Genomic DNA, 25,698 nt, shown 5'->3' on the forward strand with positions numbered 1-25,698 from the left:
GGTTTCATGCGCCCGAGGCGAAACTTAAACGGCCGGCCCTGCGAGGTATGCGGGAGGAAAAGGGGTGAATGGGATAGATATGCAGGGGGATGGGGTAGCAGGTGAGTTATACACAGGGGCACAAGGGCCCCGTCACCCTCATCTCTATATACCGAGTGTGTCCCTGTGTATAAAAACGCTGATCTGTGCTGCTCCATCTGATCTCACTGCGCAGTGTTCCAGGGACCATCCGATCGCCATTTAATGGGGTCAGGAAGGAATTTTTTCCCCCATTGCACAGCATGGGTTATGTTTCGCCTTCCTCTGGATCACAGCAACAAACTGCCCTTTGTGCATGAATTATCAGTGAGATCTTTATACACCCTGCATTGGTCTTCACCCCTTCGCTGCCAGAGGGGCCTGCAGTGCATTGCTCTGCGTGTTACTATATCGCTCTGCAATGTGCTGCAGGCCCCTCCCAGCAAAGAGATTAATTATTTAAATAAAATACTCTCTTTAATCAAACATATGTGTAGTGTCATTTCTATCCGTTGTATCTATTGCTAACAGCTCAGTGATTCTTCCCCAGGACGCTGCACTAGTGTCACGCTGCCAAGCCCGGGTGTGAAGAAGGTTTATAGGGTTACATACTGCACCGACACACTTTATTCGAGCAAATGCCCGGTTTGTATCTGGCAGATACCTGGAATCCGCCGCTGCTCACCTCTTGCATGCTGCGTTGCGTTTGCCTTCCCAGCCACGGTTCATGCCTGGCTGACGGGCGGCTGATCTGTTAAATGATAACGAGAAGAATTTACTAGGCTGCAATGTTTCGTTTGTCCACCAGATGGCATAAACTCATGACTTAAGTAATGTGTGGGCTTTGCAAGTTGTTTCGTTTACAAAAAAAGTTACTTTATCCCAGTACAGTATGCTACAGTATTGTAACTTGTCCTTGAGACTGAAGGAAGAGTTGCAAAAAATGTATCAATTTAGGCTTTACATACAGTACTGTATTAAATAAAGACAAAGATCATTTTCACTTACACTATTCTACAGAGACATGAGTGTTCAAGTGGAGCCCGCTTTCCAAAAACCTGACAGAAGTTATGCTTATTTGATATGGGCCGCTATTAATGCAACAGAGGATAAGATGGCAACAGTTGTTCAAATTTATCAGTATTTTATCGAAAACTATGACTTTTACAGATTTTCGCCAACTCCTCATTTGTGGAAGCATGCAATAAGGAAAAGGTTATGTAGTGACCCCTGTTTTCACCGTATTGAGCCCCAATTTGTTGGAGGGTATTGGTGTGTGTCACAGGGTTTTTCCCGTATCTATGATAATGGAGGCGGCAAAAGGCGAAGGGTCGTGTTAAAACGAAATAAGAAGCGACAGTCCCTGCCAAGCAATGCGCCAGAACCAGAACCAGAACCAGAACCAGCAGCAGCACCAGCTTATCATGATGCCCCCGCCGTCGGTGACAACTCTGAGATGGATTTCGCAGCCAGTTTTGATGAAGCTTGCATGTACCTAAGCGATTTCCCGCTGACTACAGGTGGGCTAGTCCCTCTGCAAACTATCGACGTGGGTGATGATGAAAGCTGGACTGGAAGTGGGCCGGCGCCGGCGCAAGCTGAATGGGAAATTTAGTAATACTGTTCAGTATGTTGAGTACTGTATTTTTGCCGTATTATTTTGGTGGGGCTGGCTGGGTACTTCTTTAGGGGGCTGACCATTACTGTACATTAAAACTTTTCATTTTGTTTTTCCTCAGAAAAGAAAACGGCTAATGGGGGGATTTCGATGGATTATATTGTACTGTATGCTGATGTTTTCCGGCCATACAGTATACTGTGTAATAAACCCGAATAAATTAAACTATGCATTTATTCTACAGTACATGTTCAGTAAATTACTGCACATACTAGGGGCGAGATGTGTTTGCAGCAGAGAGAGATTTAATAATATTGTACAGTGAGCAGGGGGTTCCCTGAGCCAGAAATTAATGCTCAGGGAACCCCCCCCCCCCTGCTCCTGATCAATATTATTAAAAATACGGAAAATGCTGCGTCATTAACATAGTGGATAGCCGCTAAGGCAATGAAGGGGTTAACCCACCGTGCCCGCTTTATTGTGTGTAGTGGGGATGGGTGAGGGGGGTATTTGGCCCTTGGTGTGAGTTTAGGACTTGCGGGAGGGGGGGGGGGGTTGCGGGTGCACTTAACCCCTTCACGACCGTAGCAGTTAATACCGCTACGGTCATGAAGGGGTTAAGCCCTCCCGCTACCCCCCCCCCCGCAAGCCCTCCCCAACCATCGTTGGGGCGAATACCCCATTCACCCACCCTCCCGCAACCCACAACAATAAAATACACACAGCAGCCGCCAAAAAATAAATAAATAAATGACAATAAATACATTTGAAATAAATTTTTATTGATAGTGTAGATGTGCAGGGGGTCTCCGGAGCTGAACCGCGTTGGTTTTAGGTCTGGGGACCCCGTGCCCCCCGAGATACAGGCCCCTTTAGGGGGTGCCGGTATCCCTCTGCGTTTAAAGGTCCCGATCACGTGACCGCGGCCTGTAAACCAAGCAGAGCAGAGGGATACCGGCACCCCCTAAAGGGGCCTGTATCTCGGGGGGCACGGGGTCCCCAGACCTGAAACCTGTGCGCTTCTGCTCTGGAGACCCTCTGCACATGTACAGTATCAATAAAACACATACAATATACAGTATAAACACTCGTTCTTTACCTTAGCGTCTATGCGCTATGGTAAAGAAGCATTATTTTAATAATATTGTACAGTGAGCAGGGGGTTCCCTGAGCCAGAAATTAATGCTCAGGGAACCCCCCCCCCCCTGCTCCTGATCAATATTATTAAAAATACGGAAAATGCTGCGTCATTACCATAGCGGATAGCCGCTAAGGCAATGAAGGGGTTAACCCACCGTGCCCGCTTTATTGTGTGTAGTGGGGATGGGTGAGGGGGGTATTTGGCCCTTGGTGTGAGTTTAGGACTTGCGGGAGGGGGGGGGGGGGTAGCGGGTGCACTTAACCCCTTCACGACCGTAGCAGTTAATACCGCTACGGTCATGAAGGGGTTAAGCCCTCCCGCTACCCCCCCCCCCGCAAGCCCTCCCCAACCATCGTTGGGGCGAATACCCCATTCACCCACCCTCCCGCAACCCACAACAATAAAATACACAAAGCAGCCGCCAAAAAATAAATAAATAAATGACAATAAATACATTTGAAATACATTTTTATTGATAGTGTAGATGTGCAGGGGGTCTCCGGAGCTGAACCGCGTTGGTTTTAGGTCTGGGGACCCCGTGCCCCCCGAGATACAGGCCCCTTTAGGGGGTGCCGATATCCCTCTACGTTTAAAGGTCCCGATCACGTGACCGCGGCCTGTAAACCAAGCAGAGGGATACCGGCACCCCCTAAAGGGGCCTGTATCTCGGGGGGCACGGGGTCCCCAGACCTGAAACCTGTGCGCTTCTGCTCTGGAGACCCTCTGCACATGTACAGTATCAATAAAACACATACAATATACAGTATAAATAAACACTCGTTCTTTACCTTAGCGTCTATGCGCTATGGTAAAGAAGCATTATTTTAATAATATTGTACAGTGAGCAGGGGGTTCCCTGAGCCAGAAATTAATGCTCAGGGAACCCCCCCCCCCTGCTCCTGATCAATATTATTAAAAATACGGAAAGTGCTGCGTCATTACCATAGCGGATAGCCGCTAAGGCAATGAAGGGGTTAAGGCATAATAAACAATTAATACATTCAATACATATTTTTCACGTCTGTGTTAAAACTCCCTGCCTTCTCTCTAATCTATGTAAAACCCCCTCCCCCTATTCTCGCTTTTAAAACGCCCTGCCTTCTCTCTAATCTATGTAAAACCCCCTCCCCTTATCCCCCTATTGTGTGTGTGCGTTAAGCTTCCCTGCAAGCTATGTAAAAAAAAACTCCCCCTATTGTGTGTGTGTGTTAAATCTGCCTGGCCTGTGTTTCTGAGTGCTGAGTGCTCTGCGTTAAAGGCCCCGATCACGTGATCGCGGCCTGTAAACCAAGCAGAGCAGAGGGATACCGGCACCCCCTAAAGGGGCCTGTATCTCGGGTGGCACGGGGGCCCCAGACCTGAAACCTGTGCGCTTCAGCTCCGGAGACCCCCTGCACATCTACACTATCAATTAAAATGTATTTCAAATGTATTTATTGTCATTTATTTATTTATTTATTTAGATTTATTTATTAATTGTGCTGCTGCTGCAAGTCGTAAACTCACACCAAGGGCCAAACACCCCCCTCACCCCCAATAAAAAAAATTCACGCACAGCAGCCCCACAATTAATAAATAAATCTAAATAAATAAATAAATAAATACATGAAGAGAAATAAATATATACTGTACAGTATATACTTTGTATATATATACACTGTATATATATATACTCTATATATATACAGTATACATATATACACTTTCTATATATATATACACAGTATATACATACATACTGTATGTGAGTGAAAAGTGTGAAAGCGTAGAAATAAGATCAATGAGTCAAATACAGGGTTCAAAACGTAACACATGAGTTTATCTGTACCAAGGCACAATTTGGGAGACAAGAATTCAGAAAGAACTCAAGCCTCTGAAAACATATTGCTTAGTATCACATTTTTATACATTTCAAAATGAGTAATACACCCCTTAAGGGGGCTGGCTTATAGATAAATGATGATATGATGACATGCAAAAATATATTTGCTGATGCCTGTATATGCTTTACATTGCTATATTCTTATCGATAATTTACCATAATGTGGGCCTCCCAACCCTGTGACATAAGGGAGTTACTGTGTTCAGCCCTGTATGTATGCTGTGGCTGTCAGATAAGAAAGAACTCAGATCAGCAGGAATGTCTAATCGCTTACGAATGCTATTTCAATTCTTGCCTGCCTTGTAGGAATTAAAAAGGGTTAGTTATATCTAGGAGCGATACTCTGCAGATTCAAACATTCACAGTTCATTCATTCATTCATGAATGAGACAAATATACATTCATATAGCAAACACTCAGAAAATGGTGGTTTAGGCCAAAATGGAGGTGATGATAGCCACTCACATTATCTCAATCTTCACAGTCCTCTCTTTTTATTCTTGAAAACATAGTCTTTTAAGGATAATTCAGATAAAACTCAGAAGCGTTGCACTGGCCTGGAGGGCCCCAATTTGCATGGCTTCGATAGTTCTGGAAACTCACAGAGCTGCTGGCTATCATCTCAGCCAGGTTGGTCTTTCTGCCATCATCTTCATCTGTATTCCATTGAGGAGGACTGACTTTTCCTTCTGAGATTGCATCTTCCGTAGTGTCGTCTGTGATCAGTGGCATGGCCTGGGTAGAGGGTGTTACACACCTTTGCAGTATGGATTTACTGCACATGACACAGTCATACAAAACAATCAGAACTGCAAACACACAGACAAATCCATCCATCAGTTTCGCTTCTAGAAAACCAACCAACATGGTAATTCCTAACGAAACTCACCTCTTATCTCCACCTTTCCTTAATCTCTCCTGTATCTCTGCGATCTTCTCTACCTCATGCTCAATCTTACCACTTTGATCTCTAAATAACATAACATTGCTCTTTAACTCGGGCACACACGCTAAAATATAGTCCAGAGCCATTCTATTCTGTAGGGCCATTAATCTAATCTGTACCTGCTCTTGATTAAGTAAATTAATGAATGTAGTTGTATGATTGAGAACATCATCCAGTACATCCGTAAGTACATTGAGCCTGTCATATAGCAACTCAACTCCTACATTAGGAAATAAGCTAGCCCAAAATTATTCTTTCCATAGACTACTTTTCAAACCCTGTGTGTTGGAAGTGGCTCTGCTATTCCTGATCCTGCCAGTGGGTCATTGTAAAGGCAGGTACAACTGTACCTAGATAGCAGGACCCTGTCCAACCACCTGGTAATACTCTGTAGGCCCATTTTCCACAAAGCCAATACACTCCCCTAGGTAAACTAGAATTTGTGTAAGCACCTTTTACTATCTTAATTAAACTGAAAAATTAAGGCTACATCCTCCCTGTAAATTTTTAGTTCAGGGCTGTAAATACATGTTCATACAAGTTTCATTAGTTGGTGGAGACACCTGACCCATAAATTGATTGTTGTTCCCAGTGTAATTTCCACCTACAGGAACCTCATTTACCAGTGGAATTCGGTTTAGAAAAGTTCCCTGTAAACAAATTCAAATTAACATTTCATCATTTTAAATTCGGCATTAAGGTATCCCTACTCAAGAGGTTAAATGTAATTCTCTCTTACGTCATTGGGGGCCACTAGAGTATGGCAGGGATTCATTGTATATATTCCCTTGTGACCCATTAACCTGTGCAGCATTGTGCAAGATTGTATGATTGTCTGCAAACTGATGTGACCATAAAACAATAAACATTACAAATATTTCAAAACTGATCATCCCTTATCATCATCTGGATGGTGTAGGCTGATCTTGCCTAGCGGGGCATACATCTTAAAACACACTCTAAAGCATAAAAAAATAATATTGAGTCCTGAAAAAACAAATTGTTCATTTAAGTCCGGGCCTTGATAATATTGAGTTCAGAAAAAGCAAATTGTTCGTTTAAGACCGGGCCTTGCCTGAAGTCTTAATTCCTCGGTGGTTAAATGTTCTAGGATTATTGTGCCTAGATACACTAACAGTTGGTAAAAAACGCTGGCTTGATTATTCTTTGTCTTTGTTAGCTGTTTACGGTGGTGCCGGCACTTTTTTCTTGCGATGATGCTGCTTTGTATTCTCCTTGGTAGACTGTATAGGCTGCACCTAAGTTTGGAGAGACTTAAACATTTGATTAATAAAAGCACAAGGAGAGCGCTTTTAGCCACTATAATTTAGTATCAGCACAAATTTTTTGTTTTTCACCACTATCTTGGCATCCGCATATAAAATAAACACAAAAATACCTTGCTCACCAACTACAAAAGAAAGAAATCAACGGTACATAGGGAAGTATCGTAAGAGAACACTGATAAGTGACAAGAGGTTGTCACTAAAAGTCCCTAAAGCTTGCACTCATTGTAAACTGTAAAATATACATAAAGTACCAGTTAAATAACTAATACCACTAATATCAAATTTATTACAGACCAAATGGGAAATATCCACATAAACTTAACTATAACACAACTAAAACGTATACAACTTTTTTACAAGCTAAAAACTTACAAAATGCATAAAATGACAACTAATAAATCATAAATAAAAGAGTCCCCATGTGAACTAAATGGACAGTATACGGTAAACAAAAAATGCTAATATGAACACAAAGCCCTATCAGAACATGAGGGGCCAGTGACCATAATATACTAACAATGCTAATTAGCTTCACCACAAAACACTGCAGAGTAGCAGCTTATCACATTAATACTTAGTTCCCAAACAGACTCAAAATAAAGCTATCCAATAGTTATGCTGGAAAATGTAAAGAGGAGGGGTATATCCCTCTCTACATGAATATTCATGAAATAACATGTTGCTATGTGTAGCAATGAGTAGACAGCACCAAAACACAACACAATATGAATGGAGTCATATCGGCAAGGAATATTCAAGGATAAATAACAGAACAACACACATAAGGTAATGTTGCAATTAACAAAATAGGCAGAGATAGACAGGTGTGTAATGGAAAATCATATAAATTATCCTCTCTTTTGTTCATATGCAAATCCTATGACATGTGAACAACATACGACAAAGGATGATGGTATTTAAAACTTCAGCAGCTTGAGATTTAAATATATATATATATATCATGAATTTGACAATAGCTACTGCTTTAAAAAAATTAATTCTAGATAGCCTACAGTTGCATTCTTTAAAATGAGAGGCTATAGATCAGGGTTCAAATTAAGACACCTTTTGGAGGAAAAGGAGAGGTAATGGTTAAAAGTTATAAAAATACATCACATATGCAGTTAACTTTATAGGAAAAATTATTTCATATCTGATTTTATGCTTACTCGTTTATATTGTACGCTTTGTGAAGTACTGAGTATACTTTTGACACTATTCAAATACGGAAATACATATTAAATATTATTGTATTGTTAATGAAACAATTATAACAAATAGCGTTAAAAAACATCTCCTAATTAGAACAAATAGAATTGAAATGTGTTTACTGGTTTCTGCGTAGAGGTAATTTGGATACTGCATGTGGGGATTATAACCCCTTCTTGTAATAATTCCTACATAATGGGAGCTATGCCATCTAAAGCATTTCATAAACTATGAGGTATTTATTCTAAAATAGATTCAAAAAACAGAAAGCACAATAAATAAGCATAATTTCACATTTCTCTGATACAGAGCAAAATGAACTTTACAAAAAATAAGATAAAAACCCAAAACAGACCTGTTTGATCCTGCAAACTCAGTCCCAAAAATAAATACATTACAGTATCATTCTCTTTCCCCATATTATAACTAAGCTGCTTTTAAACATTTCTTTTTTTTTTTTCTCTCTCAGTTTCTAGTTAACTTTTCATGCCTGGAACGTGGTCTTTGTACATTCCTTAAGCTGGAGGAGGGGGGGCAGCCCGCTTGGCTGCTTTTAACCTTCTCTCTTTTAAATGACTGCTGTTCAAAAATCAGACGAGCAGTGTATTTAAGAAAACAAACCGTTAGTTTCCTAATATAAGTTTGAACAGAAAAACCTTGATAACTACAAACAAAACAAAACATCTCTGTAACCCTTCTTATAAAACATAAATCTTATTGTTTTATTTACTATATATTTATAATTCCTTATCTTTCTTACACACACCCACACAGACACATACACACGTTCTCTGAGTTTATCTTCCATCCACATTCATTCTTCTTTGTACAAAACTCCAACATGATCTTAATCTTGTGGGCCAGAGTAAAACTTAATAAAGCTTCCTTACTCCATAAGATCAGACTCTTTCTTTTTGTTTAAAATAAAAAATAAACATTTACTTTTTAAAACTTTGCATTCTAGATATACCTTTCTTTTAGTCCTGACTCCTCTAAATCAGCACATAAAATTTCAATTTAAAACTTCATTTAAATATTGTAACACAGTATTTCCTACGCCCAGGAACAAACATGTGCTACTGTGAAAAAAATACAAATTCATATTTGAGTCAGGGTGAAATGACTTATTTTTACAACTGCCAAATTTTCATTCTCTTTTAAAATATTACACTAACAGACTTTAACATACAATACTTCCTAGGTTTATTTTAAATGCTACTGTCATGCCTTGTAAATGGCAGCAGGCTTAATACACTTTGACAAAAGGGTTTAAACTTAAATGACCCTTTTACAAGAGATTATTTGTTATTTTTATGATTAGTACAACAAGTGACAATGTGAAGCGCTATGTACACTAATGGCGCTATATGAATAAAGACATTCATACATACATACATACATTAACTATCAGAGTGGCATACAAACACTTTACTCCATGACATGTATATTATTATGCCATCAAACTAGTTACTATCTGAGCTTTCTTAGATAAAAACAAACAAAAAACATTTAAAGAGGATGTCCTCTTTTTCTTCCATGCAGTATTAATGCATTCATTCCTAAAAAACTACTTTAACATTCTTAAATTCAAGCCATTTCTTCCTAGGTCACTAATTAACTTCCATGTCTCACAGACATGCAACTCCTTTTCAGTGAAAAAGGGTGAGAAAAGGGGGAAGAGGAAAAGGGGATCAGAAAAAAGGGGGGTCCACTAATGCTACAGTTATTTTTAAAACCGAGCCTGATATGTTTCACTTTCCTTCTTATTCAATATATTCTGCGTCACTAAATATCCATTTTTAAAACATTTTATTGCCATAAAGTCCACACATAATTTCAAGGGACGTACCCTGCGCCGGCGACTGAGAATGTAGGTTTCCCCATAATTCTCCTGTATTACACAGATCAACGTTAGCTGACCATGTACCAATAAGGTGCCCAACACTTGGTAGAATATAGAGCTAAGGAGCAGTGGTATTAAAAAATAAAATAGTCACCTGTTGCTCCTTAACAAAATCTTCTCTTTGCAAGTTTTTTGAGACTTACCACCTTATTATCTGCAGTATTATACCTTCTGAGCCCTGAATTGGCCTGCCATTTAGCATAAAGTATAATCTGACCTATCCCCGATCAACGTTAGTCAATCGGGTACCAATAAGGTGCCCCACCACTTGGTATAATATAAGTAGAATATAGAGTTAAGGAACAGTGGCCTTAAAAATAGTTACCTGCTGTTCCTTAACAATAGTACTCTTCCCAAGCTTAGGAAACTTTCCACCTTATTAACTATTACACCTTCTGAGCCCTGAATTGGCCTGCCATTTGGCATAAGGTGTAACCTGAGTTTATGGCAATAATACAAAAACAACAATAACAATACCTGATCAGTATAATATTGATAAACTCACGTGGTACAGGGTGTCCCGTCACTCAGGTAGGTTGCCCATAAAGAACAAACTGTCTACAGATTACTCAAACTTTAATCTAACGGCTTTTTCTGTTAAAAAGGATAAAGCCATACCTTATTCCAAGTGTGCACGTTTGAGTAATGTAGGCAGTTTCTCCGTCTGGGTTTCCTGGTCCCGAGACGTTGGGTGTCCCTTTCAAGGGCCGCCATCTGTGAAAGCGTAGAAATAAGATCAATGAGTCAAATACAGGGTTCAAAACGTAACACATGAGTTTATCTGTACCAAGGCACAATTTGGGAGACAAGAATTCAGAAAGAACTCAAGCCTCTGAAAACATATTGCTTAGTATCACATTTTTATACATTTCAAAATGAGTAATACACCCCTTAAGGGGGCTGGCTTATAGATAAATGATGATATGATGACATGCAAAAATATATTTGCTGATGCCTGTATATGCTTTACATTGCTATATTCTTATCGATAATTTACCATAATGTGGGCCTCCCAACCCTGTGACATAAGGGAGTTACTGTGTTCAGCCCTGTATGTATGCTGTGGCTGTCAGATAAGAAAGAACTCAGATCAGCAGGAATGTCTAATCGCTTACGAATGCTATTTCAATTCTTGCCTGCCTTGTAGGAATTAAAAAGGGTTAGTTATATCTAGGAGCGATACTCTGCAGATTCAAACATTCACAGTTCATTCATTCATTCATGAATGAGACAAATATACATTCATATAGCAAACACTCAGAAAATGGTGGTTTAGGCCAAAATGGAGGTGATGATAGCCACTCACATTATCTCAATCTTCACAAAAGAGAAAAAAGTAACCCGTATGGGAGCACTCAGGTATGCAATTGATATATTTGTTTATTTATTTGACACAGTGCAAAAAGGGATGAATGAACAGTACATGATTTAAAAACACTTAAAAAAGAGGCATGGACCCCTGTCACGGGTGTTACCCTTAAACACTAATGAACAGCACTAGGGAACGACACACACTGTCAACCCTAAACATGAAAAGGATAGTGACTCAAAAAACACTAGGGAGAATCAAAGTGAATCACAATAGGTTACTGGGTTCAAAGGCACCTACTGTATACAACGCTAAGGATAATGCACACTACACACCAAAAGGTAGACTTGTCAAAGTATAAATGACAGTCTCAAAGCATCACACATCTGCATTAGCATACAGTAATACAGTATAACCAATGCCTACAGCACAAATCATGTGTAGGAAAGGTGGTAAGGTGGAATGAAATCCCTAGATGTGTAGAGCAATGAAGTTAATGAATAGCATACAGTACTGTATATAGGAAAATACCTAATGAACGCCTATTGAATAACCTACAGTAGTGTTTGTTATCAGTGTCCCTAGTGAAAAAATAAATGAAAGGTCACAGTCCAGAAAAATAGTTTGCATAAGTGCTGGGTAGCATAGTTATACTGTATACATGTATATACATACTGTATACATACAGTATATACAGTATATATATATATATATATATATATATATATACAGTATATATACACACATGATGAACCAATAGTACAAATACATGTAGAATGGTTATCAAAATCATACCGTCCTACAGATAACGCTTCTATATACAGACAATAATAATAATCCATTTAATAATCCTAACTTATTTTACAATATAAAACATAACATTACAATCCACACAGTACATTGCATTTACATTGTATACTGTAAATGATGCATAGCATTAAATCTATGCACCATATACTGCTGCGGCCAAGTTTATTCGAGCATTTGCCCGTTCTTGGCCGCAGCAGTAGCCTGGCGCGCGCCCGAGGGTGACGGGCGCGCGCCGAAGCAGCGGAAGAGCGCCCTCCGATCGGGGCGCTCTCCCTATCGCTGCCGGGTCCGCCGGGTCCCCCGGAACCCCCTGCCGCCGTCCCGCGATCGCGGGACACCAGGGCTCCCTCGGGGAGCCCTGGACGCGCGTGCAGGGGGCGCAGGCTCCCGAAGACGCGTGACCGCGCGTCTATGACGCGCGGCACGCCGAGGGGCGGCCGCTAGCAAGCCGGGAAATCTCCCGGCTTGCGGTACCGGCCACACTTTAATAAAGTGTGTCGGTAGTGTACAGTACTGTACATTCTGCAAATGAATGTTAACAATATAATTGCAAGCTACTCTACCAGTTAACACAAACACTTCCAAACAAGTCAACTACAGTATTTTAACCAATCAAGTAAACCAAAATCAATATATACTGTAAGTACCAACCAGAAAAGACAATTTAAAACCAAACTAACCCTTACAAAACCAAGGATTACATCTATCTAATTGTAAAAAACCTTATACATTATACACAGCATTGTTTAAAGCCCCCTCCCCCCTAATGTTTCTGTTAAGCAGATTACAATGAAGGGAGAGAGAGATAAAGGCCTAAAGCCCCTTCCCCCCTAATGTTTCTGTTAAACAGATTACAATGAAGGGAGAGAGAGATAAAGGCCTAAAGCCCCTTCCCCCCTAATGTTTCTGTTAAACAGATTACAATGAAGGGAGAGAGAGATAAAGGCCTAAAGCCCCTTCCCCCCTAATGTTTCTGTTAAACAGATTACAATGAAGGGAGAGAGATATAAAGGCCTAAAGCCTTACCTGCATTGGTAAACCCTCCCTGCATTGGTAAACCCTCCCTGCATTGATGTCGTGCAGTGTATGTAAATGTGGGGAGGGGGGGGGCCCAATGTGCATAATGTACTGTGAGGTCTAACCACCCTCACCCCCTACCCACATACTGTACCGTTACCCCCCCCCCATCCTGGCCATGGCCCCTCACGCACAGCAGCTCCACAATTAATAAATAAATCTAAATAAATACATGAAGAGAAATAAATATATACTTTATATATAAATGTGAGTTTATAAATAAAATAAAGAATATTATTTCTAGGGGCCCTAGAACAGAAGTTCCCACGCCAATTGCGCGCTCATTGCTCTTTTTTTTGCTCTTTTTTTACAATGTTGCTGGTCTTGCGGCTTTGCAGTCTGCAAGCAAAAAGCGCAAAGTGTATGAAGTCTGGGTGAGCGCTTTCCACATTTGAGGCCTACGGCACCTTCCCATTTCTACACACTTCAATACCTGCACAGTTGGTAGCGCTTTCCATCCCAGCTACCATTCTGGATATTCACCTCTCACAGGCCATTCTTGCCCGAGTCTGTCCTATCAGACAGGGGCATTAACCTGTATCCACACCACCTGGACAATTTCTCTCTGTCAGAGACTTGTGCTATTTATTTTATATATTTTTGTGTAATTATTCATGCAATTTTATGCTCATTTCATATGTGGTTTTCAACATAAAGTGGCTGCTGGGCCTGATCCTAACTCATACAGTATACAGTAGCGCTTCCCTGTTTGTTTGTTTATTGCAAGCAAAAAGCAGTCTGTAGTACTGAGTGTGAGATAAATTACTGTATTTATCAGTGTTGATCAAAGAGAGTTGATCAGAAGGATTCCCCTTATAAAGTATACAGCACTCTATTGTCATTCTTACAGTACTGTATACTGTAGTAAAGGGTAGACAACACATGGTCTTGCAGTATACTGTATTACTAAAAATCTGTCAGGTTGACCAGAATCACTGCGGATATCGGAAAATAATACAATTTTATTAATTCTACGTAGAATTAATAAAATTGTATTATTTTCCGATATCCGCAGTGATTCTGGTCAACCTGACAGATTTTTAGTAATACAGTATACTGCAAGACCATGTGTTGTCTACCCTTTACTACAGTATACTGTATGAATGACAATAGAGTGCTGTATACTTTATAAGGGGAATCCTTCTGATCAACTCTCTTTGATCAACACTGATAAATATCATATTTATACCCCTTTAGCACCTGTCGTTCCATCCTATGCACCCATTTACTGTACAATGGTGATTGCGGTCGTATTCACGTACTTTATGTGAGATAAATGAAGCAGTTCTTTTATTGCTGAAGTCGCCACAAAAAACTTTTATTTACAAATACAGTACAATACAATGGTGAAACATTTCAAGTTAACAGCAATTCAAAACATCAACACACAATAATACATACTGTACAGTACTGTATGATTATTTATTTATAATACAGTATACAGCTCTGTACTGTATACAGTATGCAGTATATAGTATACTGTACTATATTTGGGCCTTGTCTTTGGGGGTTTATTCATGCAATTATTAGGGTGACCTGCCGTTGGAAATACTGACACAGTACAATCCTACAGCTACACCACCCACCCCCTCCAGTACAATCCTACAGCTACACCACCCACCCCCTCCCTTAGAGTTTTTAATCCCTCCCTGGCCAAGCATCAATCGTCTGGCTAATCCAATCCAAGCCATTGTTTTGTTAATCTGGCCCTGGGCTGGCTACGGTAACAAGATTCAGCAGGAGGCCAGCCAGAGTACTGTATCATCCCACCATCCACCTTCCTTAGAGGGAGGCCTGCCTGCTTTGGAAAAATCCCCTCTCGAATTTGAAATGTAAATCTGATGTGCATCCGTTTGCTTACAGTAACTGTTCTGTTCAGAACAGCCACTGCTTCTAAATTACTGAAAATATACAGGATAAATATACAGTAATGTGAAATAATCGTACAATATACAGTAATGTGAAATAATAGTACAGTAGTTCATTGAGAGAGGAGAGGTTTTGTGTACATCATTACTGCTGTTTATATACTGTACATTTGACTGCACAAGCAGATTTGACGAACACAAGGCCCCCCCTCCCCCTTGGGCACCCTTTTTCCTGGAACGACAAGAAAACAAAACTTTGTTCAGTTACTGTACTGTACTGTATGTGCGTACTGTATTATGGTAGAACTACTGTACAGTAGGTGGCTGGTACAGCTTTCTCTGGAAAGAAAAAAATGGAGCAGTTAGTAGGCAGTTACTGTAGTACTGTCAAACTAGTCTACTGTACTGTATACTGGAACTACTGTATACTCTGACTATTGGGAAAGAAAAAATCTGTGCCATACTTACCTGTATCATACTGTACTTACTGTACAATACTACAGCACTGTACTACTTTCCTGATGCTTGCCCATTGCGCGCGATGACAATGGGCAACACAGTGGCAATATGGTCTATATATTTATTGCATCGTTCCACGGTGAGTACATCGTTCCAAAACGTCCAAAAACTCATTATGGCTGTATACAACTCGTCCTTCTTGGAGGGTTTCGCCACTTTACGGATGTGGTCCTTCAGCTGATGCCAGACCATTTCGATCGGATTGAAGTCTGGCGATCTGTGATTGGAAAAAAAGGACAATTAGTTTAAGAGATACAGTACACAGTAAAAACAGTGGGGAACATATAAATGGGACACGGTCTACTGCACTTACTCCGCTGGCGTCTTCACCCAGTTGATGCCGCGCTCAAGGATATGCGCCGTCGACGCGGTGTGCTTGGGATCATTGTCCTGGTAAAAGCGATGACCATTGGGAAAGTCTTGTGTGATGTATCGCACTATCACGGGCACAATGTTGTCTTGGAAGAAATCTTTATTCATGATTCCTATAGCAAGAAAAGAAAAGTGCTCAATAGTACAGTACAGTGCATACGGTAAGGCAACACTAGTCAAGTACAGTGCATTAGGCGGCATTATATTTGAGAAATTGTACCTTCAAAGACGACAATGCATCCCGGTCCACGCCTAGAGATGGCACCCCACACATGCAGCTTCACAGGGTGTTTTGGCCGTGGCTTCAAAGTTATGCGGCCTTTTTTGTGGAACGCAAATCTTGCAAATCTCTCCAGCGACACAGTAGACTCATCAGTGAAGATGCAATCCTGGAAAGTCTCACCGCTGTCGATCCATGCCTGGGCCTGGAGCACTCTTTTGATTTTGTTTGCGTCCCGTATCATGGGGTACGCTCTGTAATGACAATGAATAAAAAATGTTAGCGTCACAGCGCAGTACAGTTTGCAAAACAACACTTTTACTTTACAGTACAGTACCTCCTGTACTGTCCACTACTAACCTCACACGTCCATATTTCCATCCAATTCTGCGTCTCATCTTCTTTATGCTGCTCTCGGATACAGTCAGATTGTGGTTTTCCTGAAGAGTGTTTTTAACCCTTAATGCGCTCCTCTCATCATTCTCCTCACTTATTCTGTCCACCAGAAGAGTAGTCTCCCTACAATGCAAAGAAATTATATTGTGTTATTAATATGCAGCAATATAAAATGTATACTGTATACTGTACATGTAATGTTGTAATATACAGTAAATATAAATATACAAAAAATGTATACTGCTGTACTATAAATATAAATAGACAAAATATACAGTATACAGTACTGTTGTAATATAAATATACTATATAAATATACTGTTGTTATATCATAATAAATACACATCATATACTGTATATTCCGTTGTAAGATGAATTGCAACATACCAAAAGTGTATACTGCTGCACAAAAAATATAAATTGACCACACATACACTACAGTATATACTGTTGTAATATAATAAATATACTATATAAATACGGTATACTGTTGTTATATCATAATAAATACACATCATATACTGTATATTCCGTTGTAAGATGAATTGCAATATACCAAAAGTGTATACTGCTGCACAAAAAAATATAAATTGACCACACATACAGTACACTACAGTATATACTGTTGTAATATAATAAATATACTATATAAATACGGTATACTGTTGTTATATCATAATAAATACACATCATATACTGTATATTCCGTTGTAAGATGAATTGCAATATACCAAAAGTGTATACTGCTGCACAAAAAATATAAATTGACCACACATACACTACAGTATATACTGTTGTAATATAATAAATATACTATATAAATACGGTATACTGTTATATCATAATAAATACACATCATATACTGTATATTCCGTTGTAAGATGAATTGCAATATACCAAAAGTGTATACTGCTGCACAAAAAATATAAATTGACCACACATACGGTACACTACAGTATATACTGTTGTAATATAATAAATATACTATATAAATACGGTATACTGTTGTTATATCATAATAAATACACATCATATACTGTATATTCCGTTGTAAGATGAATTGCAATATACCAAAAGTGTATACTGCTGCACAAAAAATATAAATTGACCACACATACAGTACACTACAGTATATACTGTTGTAATATAAATATACTATATAAATACGGTATACTGTAGATGTACACTACAGTTTTCTATATTTTTTTTGGTTAAGTTTTATAAATACAGTATACTTACGCATTTGTTATCTTTGGTGCCTTTTTGCGGTCTCTGTTTTTTCCTTGTGCATGATAGCACACGGTGCTTGATGGCACAACGAGGCCAGAAGCAGTTAACCAGCGCTGGATATCTGCAATTCGTTTTCCGCTCGTGTACATCTCCTTCATTCTCATGCTGAGATCCTTTGAAATCTTCTTAACAGGCATTGCTGCGAGTACTGTAGAAATAAATACAAACACAAGAATGTGTATTCGATGTTTAGTCGATGTGTATTCAATGTGCAGTGAATCCACAAAATGGATGGTGTATTTATATGTTAATGACTCACATTACAGACCACCCACTTTCAACACCTGTACCTGGCCACCATGCATAAAAGGTTGTACACGTTGCATAGCCCACCACTTGCTGATCTTTATCTGAGCCATTGTCCAGATACTGCATTGTGCCTCCCGCTTACATGGAGCATCCCCGGTTCTATGGACGAAAGAACCATCTCACCTCTGCTGTGCCTGCCACACTGAAAAAGAGAAAGGCAGTTACCGTTTCCAAGCCAAAGGCAAAGCGACAGGCTAAGGCCAACAAAGAAAACCTTCTGCTGACCCCAAAGGCTAAGGGTTTTAAAACACGTCAGCCTTATTATGTGAAGAAGAAATACGGTACTGTGCTCGGTACGCAAGACGAATGGCAGCCAACTCACCGAATCCGCAGACCACTTGCTCCCATAAGCTTCGACGACTCTGCTGTAGCTGTCCCGGAAATCTTCAGCCCGGCTTCTCCACCCCCATCTTCTCCGGTTCCATCTGAAGATGCTGCTGCCTCTGAAATCCACGGGTCACTGTCTCCTTTGCTTTTGGACGACTCTGCTTCTCTCCCGGAAATCCAGCGGTCACCTTCTCCATCCCTCTTCGACGACGCTGCAGCTTCTCCTGTCCCGGGCATCCCCAGGTCACCTCCTCCACTCTCCATCGATGCCGCTTCTCTCCAGAGAACCCCCATCTCATCCTCCGTTGCACCCATCCCCCCCAGATCTCCAGATGCCATGCACAAGCAGCTCGTTAGACCGGATCCTGAATGGGCTAAGTGTGGATCTCCCCGGGAATTCTATTGTGCTGGCAAAGCTAGATCTGCTTCTGGAGTCGGTGCTACATGTGGAGCAACGGATGCTACAAATGGAGCAACGGCTGGATCAACGGATGCTACATATGGAGCAACGGATTGATCAACGGATGGACAAGATAGAGGCTGACATAGCGGGCATACATTATTTGCTCGGTGTTAATGCCCCTGTTTCCCCGACGCTGGAGCAGGGGGGTGACATGGATGTGATGCATGGTACCTTCGACCCCCTTCCATCACCAAGCACACCCCCTCCACCAGAAGATGCAGTGTACTATGCTATTGAGGAGGACATGACAACCCCGTCAAGACCACGCCAGGAGACAACCCGGCGACCACTACCGGAGGAAAGCTTCCTCCTAGACACCCTACCATTGCCCATCGCCTCAAGTACACCCGCTCCCAAAAGACCTACACCCGCTCGCATAGAAACAGTGCCCGACATCTCCCTGTGCGATCTGCCACCGGCGCTGAGGGAGAAGTATAGGGTGAGGAGTGCTGGTATACCACACAAGTATGCCTTGATCATATTTAAACACCATGTTCCCTACACATTGTACTGCGAGTGGGTGTTCAAAGTGAACTATGATGGGAATCGCCAAAAAAATGCCCTTCCTGCCAATTTAAGGAAAAAGATTGTGGAAGAAATGCAGCGCTATTATCCTGTTACAGATCCTGTCATGAGAGGCGTTAGAGACTGCATTAACGGCGTTTTGCGCCATGCAAGGCATCGGCCATGGATGGAAAATGGGGAGGACTTTCAGTGAGACCATACTGTAATATTGTGCTGTACTGTACAGTACAGTACATGTTTTACCCTATTGTACCTGCTGTACTTAAACAAAGGATACTGTACAGTATGTTGTTGTGTGTTGCACGGTTTTTGTACTGTATTTGTAAATAAAAGTTTTTGGTGGCGACTTCAGCAATAAAAGAACTGGTTAATTTATCTCACACTCAGTACTACAAACTGCTTTTTGCTGCCAGACTGCAAAGCCGCAAGACCAGCAACATTGTAACAAAAGAGCAATGAGCGCGCAATTGGCGTGGGAACTTCTGTTCTAAGGCCCCTAGAAATAATATTCTTTATTTTATTTATAAACTCACATTTATAAACCAAACCCCGTCACCCACCCCCGCTACACACAATAAAAAATAATCACACACAGCATCCCCGCAATAAATAAATAAATACAAATTAATACATTTGAAATACATTTTTATTTATAGTGTAGATGTGCAGGGGGTCTCGGGAGCTGAACCGCACTTGTTTCAGGTCGGGGGACCTTCTGCCCCCCGAGATACAGGCCCCTTTAGGGGGTGCCGGTATCCCTCTGCGTTAAAAAACCCCGATCACGTGACCGCGGCCTGTTAAACCAAGCAGAGCAGAGGGATACCGGCACCCCCTAAAGGGGCCTGTATCTCGGGGGGGGCACGGGGTCCCCAGACCTGAAACCTGTGCGCTTCAGCTCTGGAGACCCCCTGCACATCTACACTGTGAATAAAACACACACATCATTAAAGAATCATTCTTTAGCTTAGCGGCTATGCGCTATGGTAAAGAAGCAGCATTTCTGTATTTTTTTTTTTTTTTCAACTTAAATTTTTTTTTATTTTGAATTGTGTGAGTACATACATGTCATGCATTCATGATAAACATTGGAGGGAAACGTGCCTCCTGCAATTGGAAAACATGCATCATGTGTAGTATCTGTGTACTTTGGACAGACGGGGAGACAGACAGACTAACTGACAAACTACATATAGCTCCCAGCCGGGAGGGGGAAATGGGGTGGGGAGGGGGGGTGGGAAGGGGTCTCCGACTGAGGTTCCGCTTCTAAACGTGCGACCGCTGGCTCTCTGCAATTAAGAAAACCGATAGTCCGGCGGGCAACCGGTGTACCCCACACTCTCTGTCCATCCATGAACTGTGTGTGCTCTTGGACCGTCGGGGTGTCTTAGGGCCTCTTTAAGGGAGAATGCACTTTACATCTATCAATGCCAAATCGTGGCCCTATCTACCCCCTGTATGTCTGTCTGTGCCAACCATGGTGACCAGACTTTTAGGAAATTTGTGCCAGTGTCATTGACCAGACTCGTCAATTTCTCCATCTGGCAAACTGACCAAATTCGGTTCCTGATCTTTGTGATTATTGGGATTTCATTTTGTTTCCAACGTGCTGCAATCTCCCCCCTCACTGCCGTTGCGAAATGAACCGCCAGTTTGTTTGCTCCCCTGGAGAGACCTTTTTGCGGCCTGTTCAAAAGGAACCGCCATGGGTCGACGGGGGTGGATGTGCCGAGGATCCTATTCAGCCAATCATTAACTGAATCCCAGACCGGCGTAAGTTTGGGGCAAGACCACAGCATGTGGAGCAAGTCTGCTTGTTGTCCGCATTGTCTTGGGCACAATGGGGAGTAGCTGGGCAGAAATTTAGCTAATTTAGTGGGGGTGTGGTACCATCTCATCATAACTTTATATGCATTCTCCCTCAAAGTCGTGCACATTGAGCTTTTTGACGTCGCCGTCACAATTTTTGTCCATTCCTCTACATCAATTTCCTCCCCTAAGTCCTTTTCCCATTTAATCATATACCCCGTCTTGTCCGTCACTGTCTTACTAGAACCGATTACTTCCCCGTACATCTGCGATTTGAGTCCCTCGGTGGATGTCCCCGAACGACAGAGCTTTTCAAAATTCGTCATTGGTATGTGGGGCTGCACTGATTGATAAAACGCTCTGAGCTGGAGGTATCTAAAGAACTCGGCGTTGGGAATTTTTTGGTATTCTTTAAGTAAATCGAATGATTGAACGCCTCGTTTCCCCCCCAGATCTATTAGCCTGTTAATTTTGCTTTTTTTCCAGATAGAGAAGTCTGCGCTGGTCCGGCCCGGAGCAAAGAGTGGGTTATCCCAAAGTGGGGTCATACCTGACGCTTTATGGGTCAGACTGCATCTCATACGTGTGGCCTCCCAGATCGAGATTGAGTTGTTCATGGAGGATAGCGGCAGTTTGGCACTAGTCCGTGCCTTTTTGGGGAGCCAGATTACATGTTCCAGAGCCACAGGGGAGCAGAGCTCCTTTTCTAGGGCGACCCATCTTTTTGAGTCTGGATTCGTGTGCCATTGCACGATTTGGCATAATTGCGCCGCTTTGTAGTAGGACAACAAACAAGGTACCGCCAGCCCTCCTGCTTCCGTTCGTTTACGCATAATTTGTTTTCCCACCCTCGCTTTCTTGCCTCCCCAGATAAATTTATCTATAGCTGATTGAAGTGAGAGGACATCCTTCAATCCTATCGGCACTGGGAGGGTCTGGAATAGGTATAGGATGCGTGGAAGCAGGTTCATCTTAACGCAGTGGATCTTTCCGATCCATGATATATTGTGGGTAGACCATCTTTTGAGGTCCCCTCTCAAAGTCTGTGTCAATTTGGGATAGTTTGCCTGATATAGCATGTCATACGCCTTGGTGACGTTGATCCCCAGGTATCTAATGTTTTTCGGTTGCCAATTAAAATTAAAATTTAAGGCGATCAGCTTCTCCATGTGCGTGGGGAGATTAATATTCATGGCATCAGATTTGGACTGGTTTATTTTGAATCCAGAGATCCTGTTGAATCTCCCCAGCAGGTCAAAAAGATTTGGCAGAGAGGTAAGGGGTCTAGATATAGTCAGGAACACGTCATCCGCATAGAGTGCCACCTTATGCGACTGGTTTCCAATGTCTATACCCGTAATGTCTTTGCTCTCGCGTATGTGGGCGGCTAGTGGCTCCATACACAACGCAAAGAGGAGGGGGGAGAGCGGGCAGCCCTGTCGTGTTCCACTCTTAATTTGGAAGGGGTCCGAGACGAACCCCTGGTGGGTAACCCTTGCCAACGGATTCTCGTAAAGGGCGAAAATTGCTTTTGTTAGTTTCTCTCCCATCCCAAACGCTCCAAGCGTGGCCTCAAGGTATGGCCAGTCTATCCTATCAAATGCTTTTTCTGCATCCAGACTGAGCGCCATAACTGGTATTGATCTGGCATTGGCTATTTCTAACAGATCAATGATTCGTCGAGTATTGTCTGAAGACTGTCGACCCGGGACAAACCCGACTTGATCTGGGTGCACCAGTCTGGGTAGGATGAGACCCAATCTATTGGCCAGGAGTTTGGCATAAATTTTAATGTCCGAATTAATCAGGGATATTGGTCTGTAGCTTTTGCAGTCCAACGGGTCTTTTCCCTGTTTATGTATTACCGAGATGGACGCTTGGAGCATTTGTTGGGGGAAAGGGGTGCCTCCCAGTACTTGATTAAACATGTTGCGAAGGAACGGGGTTAAGAATTTTCCGAATTTCTTATAGTAAAGATTCGAGAAGCCGTCGGGACCCGGGGCTTTAGAGGGTTTTAGGTGTTTGATAACCTCCAATATTTCCTCCGTTGTAAAGTCACTACCCATTGCCTCTCTGTCTAACCTACTCAGGCCCGGTAGATTCGAGCCCTTCAAGAAATCTTTCAGGGCTTTGTCCGTGCCAGCCGAATGGGCTACTTTATCCCCATCGTATAATTTCGCGTAGTATGTTTTGATCTCCGCTACAATGTTTTGCGGGTTGGCCGTGATGTTGCCTGACTCCAGCCGTAGGGCCTGGATATTATAATTACTGGTTTTAGCGCTGATCATATTAGCCAGCAGGGTATCTGGTTTGTTTGCTTTTTCAAAGAATCTTCTCTTAGTCCAACTCAACGACTTCTCCGCCTGGGAGGCCAGAAGTAGATTTAGTTTAGTCTGAGCGTCGCCAATCTGTTGGCGGGTGGCAGGGTCTGGGGCGATTTTATATTTATCCCAAAGTGTCTTTAGCTCCGCGTGTTCCCTCTTAATTTTAGCGTTGCTCTCTTTTTTCTTACGGGCCGCAATACTAATCAGGTTCCCTCTTATTGTTCAAAGAAAATGAAATGAATGAAATTCAATGAAAACCTGTCACGTGGTACGGTAGCCAATCAGAGCGTGGGAACTTTATCCTTATTGACGTCACATCCTTTCTCCCCCAAGCCCCTGACACATGGTATACCAGAGCCAATCAGAGTAGGGATAAAGTTCCCACGCTCTGATTGGCTCTAGTACCATGTGTGCACGGCCATGTGCCTTTTCATGACGTCAACTTAAAGGCAATTGAAGCAAAGCCATTCTGATTGGCTGTGCTTTCATTCCCTTTAAGTGACGTCATCATTTTTTTTTTATCGGCCAAAACACATGGTTATCACGGTCCAATCAGGACCGTGGGAACCATGACGCAAAATGTGACGTCATAGGCCTTTAAAAGCCTATGTCGTCTCATTTTGCAGCCAGACGCCGTGGAGGAAGGACCTCCGGAGAAGAAAAAAGACAAGGGCGTGGCCGATGATGGAAAGAAGACCACGCCCTGCCCCGCCCGGAAGGAGATAGAAGAAAGAAGAATACAGATGAAGATGTATTACAAGTAGAAGACCCGTGGATTGGTTTGGATTTTTAGTTTAATGTTTATTATTTTGAATGGTTTATTATTTTATGGGTTCCTGATCGTGGATTGGTTCGTGAGTAAGCTGGGCAACGGGAGTCGGTGGGGGCAAGTAATGGTAAGTGAACTACAGTAAAGAATTGTATTTTATTTAACTTGTTAATTATTTCAAAAGGTTTTTTAACATGTGTATTTTTTTTTTTTGTGGTACAGTATATCATTTCTTGCCACTGTATGTATGTATGTACAAAATATATGTCTAGAGAGATATACTGTACAGTATACATTCAGGGTAAGAAATGATGATGTTTTAAAAGCTGGATTAGATGTGTTTTTAATTATTTTGTGAGTTTAAAGTATTTTAAAATTAGATAGATGTATTATTCCTTGGTATTGTATTGTGTGTTTGAGGAAGGTCAGGGATAGATAGCCTTGGTTGTACTGTAAAGGTTGTATTTTTGTCGGTACTTATATTTTTTCAAAGGCTTCATTGTTCTGCTCTAGGCGTGAATCTGTTAATGGTTTCATTGTTCATGATTGAGTGTGAAATGTTTAGGGATCTAAATAATGATTGCTAATTGATTTTTGTTTACGTTGATTAATTTGCAGAATGTATACAGTATGGTGCATAGATTTTATGCATTTTGGAATGTGACTTTTTTCATTGGTTTGTGATCATATACAGTACAGTAGATTGTGAGATCAGTTAGGATTTTTAAAGGAAATTGATTTTAATGTAGTGTCTGTATGGAGACGTGTTTGGTTGTAGGGCAGTATGCTTTTGATAACCCTTCTACATTTATTTGTACTGTATATTGGTTTATCATGGGTGTGTATATAACGTGTGTGTATATGTATGTATGTATATATTTATATATATATATATATATATATATATATATATATATATATATATATATATATATATATATATATATATACTGTATATATATCTCTCTCTCTCTCTTTCTCTCTGTCTCTCTGTATATATATATATATACAGTATATATATATACTGTATAGTTGCATGATGAAGCCACAGTACAAATTCATGGGTGAAGGGTGGGTATCGTGCCTGTGTGGCTTAACCCCTTAATTACCTTTGCGGTTATTATCCGATAAGGTGTTTAAGGGGTTAATTGATATCTGAATGTACTGTACTTGCAATGTATTGGCTTGGTTTTGGCTATGTTTTGTGTGGGCAAGAGAAGGAAGGCGCTGGCATCGGACACTTCGTATTGATGAGGTCAGTAGTACTTTATTTATTTGTATATGCTAGTTAATGTTTTTAATAATGGG

Source organism: Ascaphus truei, chromosome 15, assembly GCF_040206685.1.
Source record: "Ascaphus truei isolate aAscTru1 chromosome 15, aAscTru1.hap1, whole genome shotgun sequence".
Classification (NCBI taxonomy): Eukaryota; Metazoa; Chordata; class Amphibia; order Anura; family Ascaphidae; genus Ascaphus; species Ascaphus truei.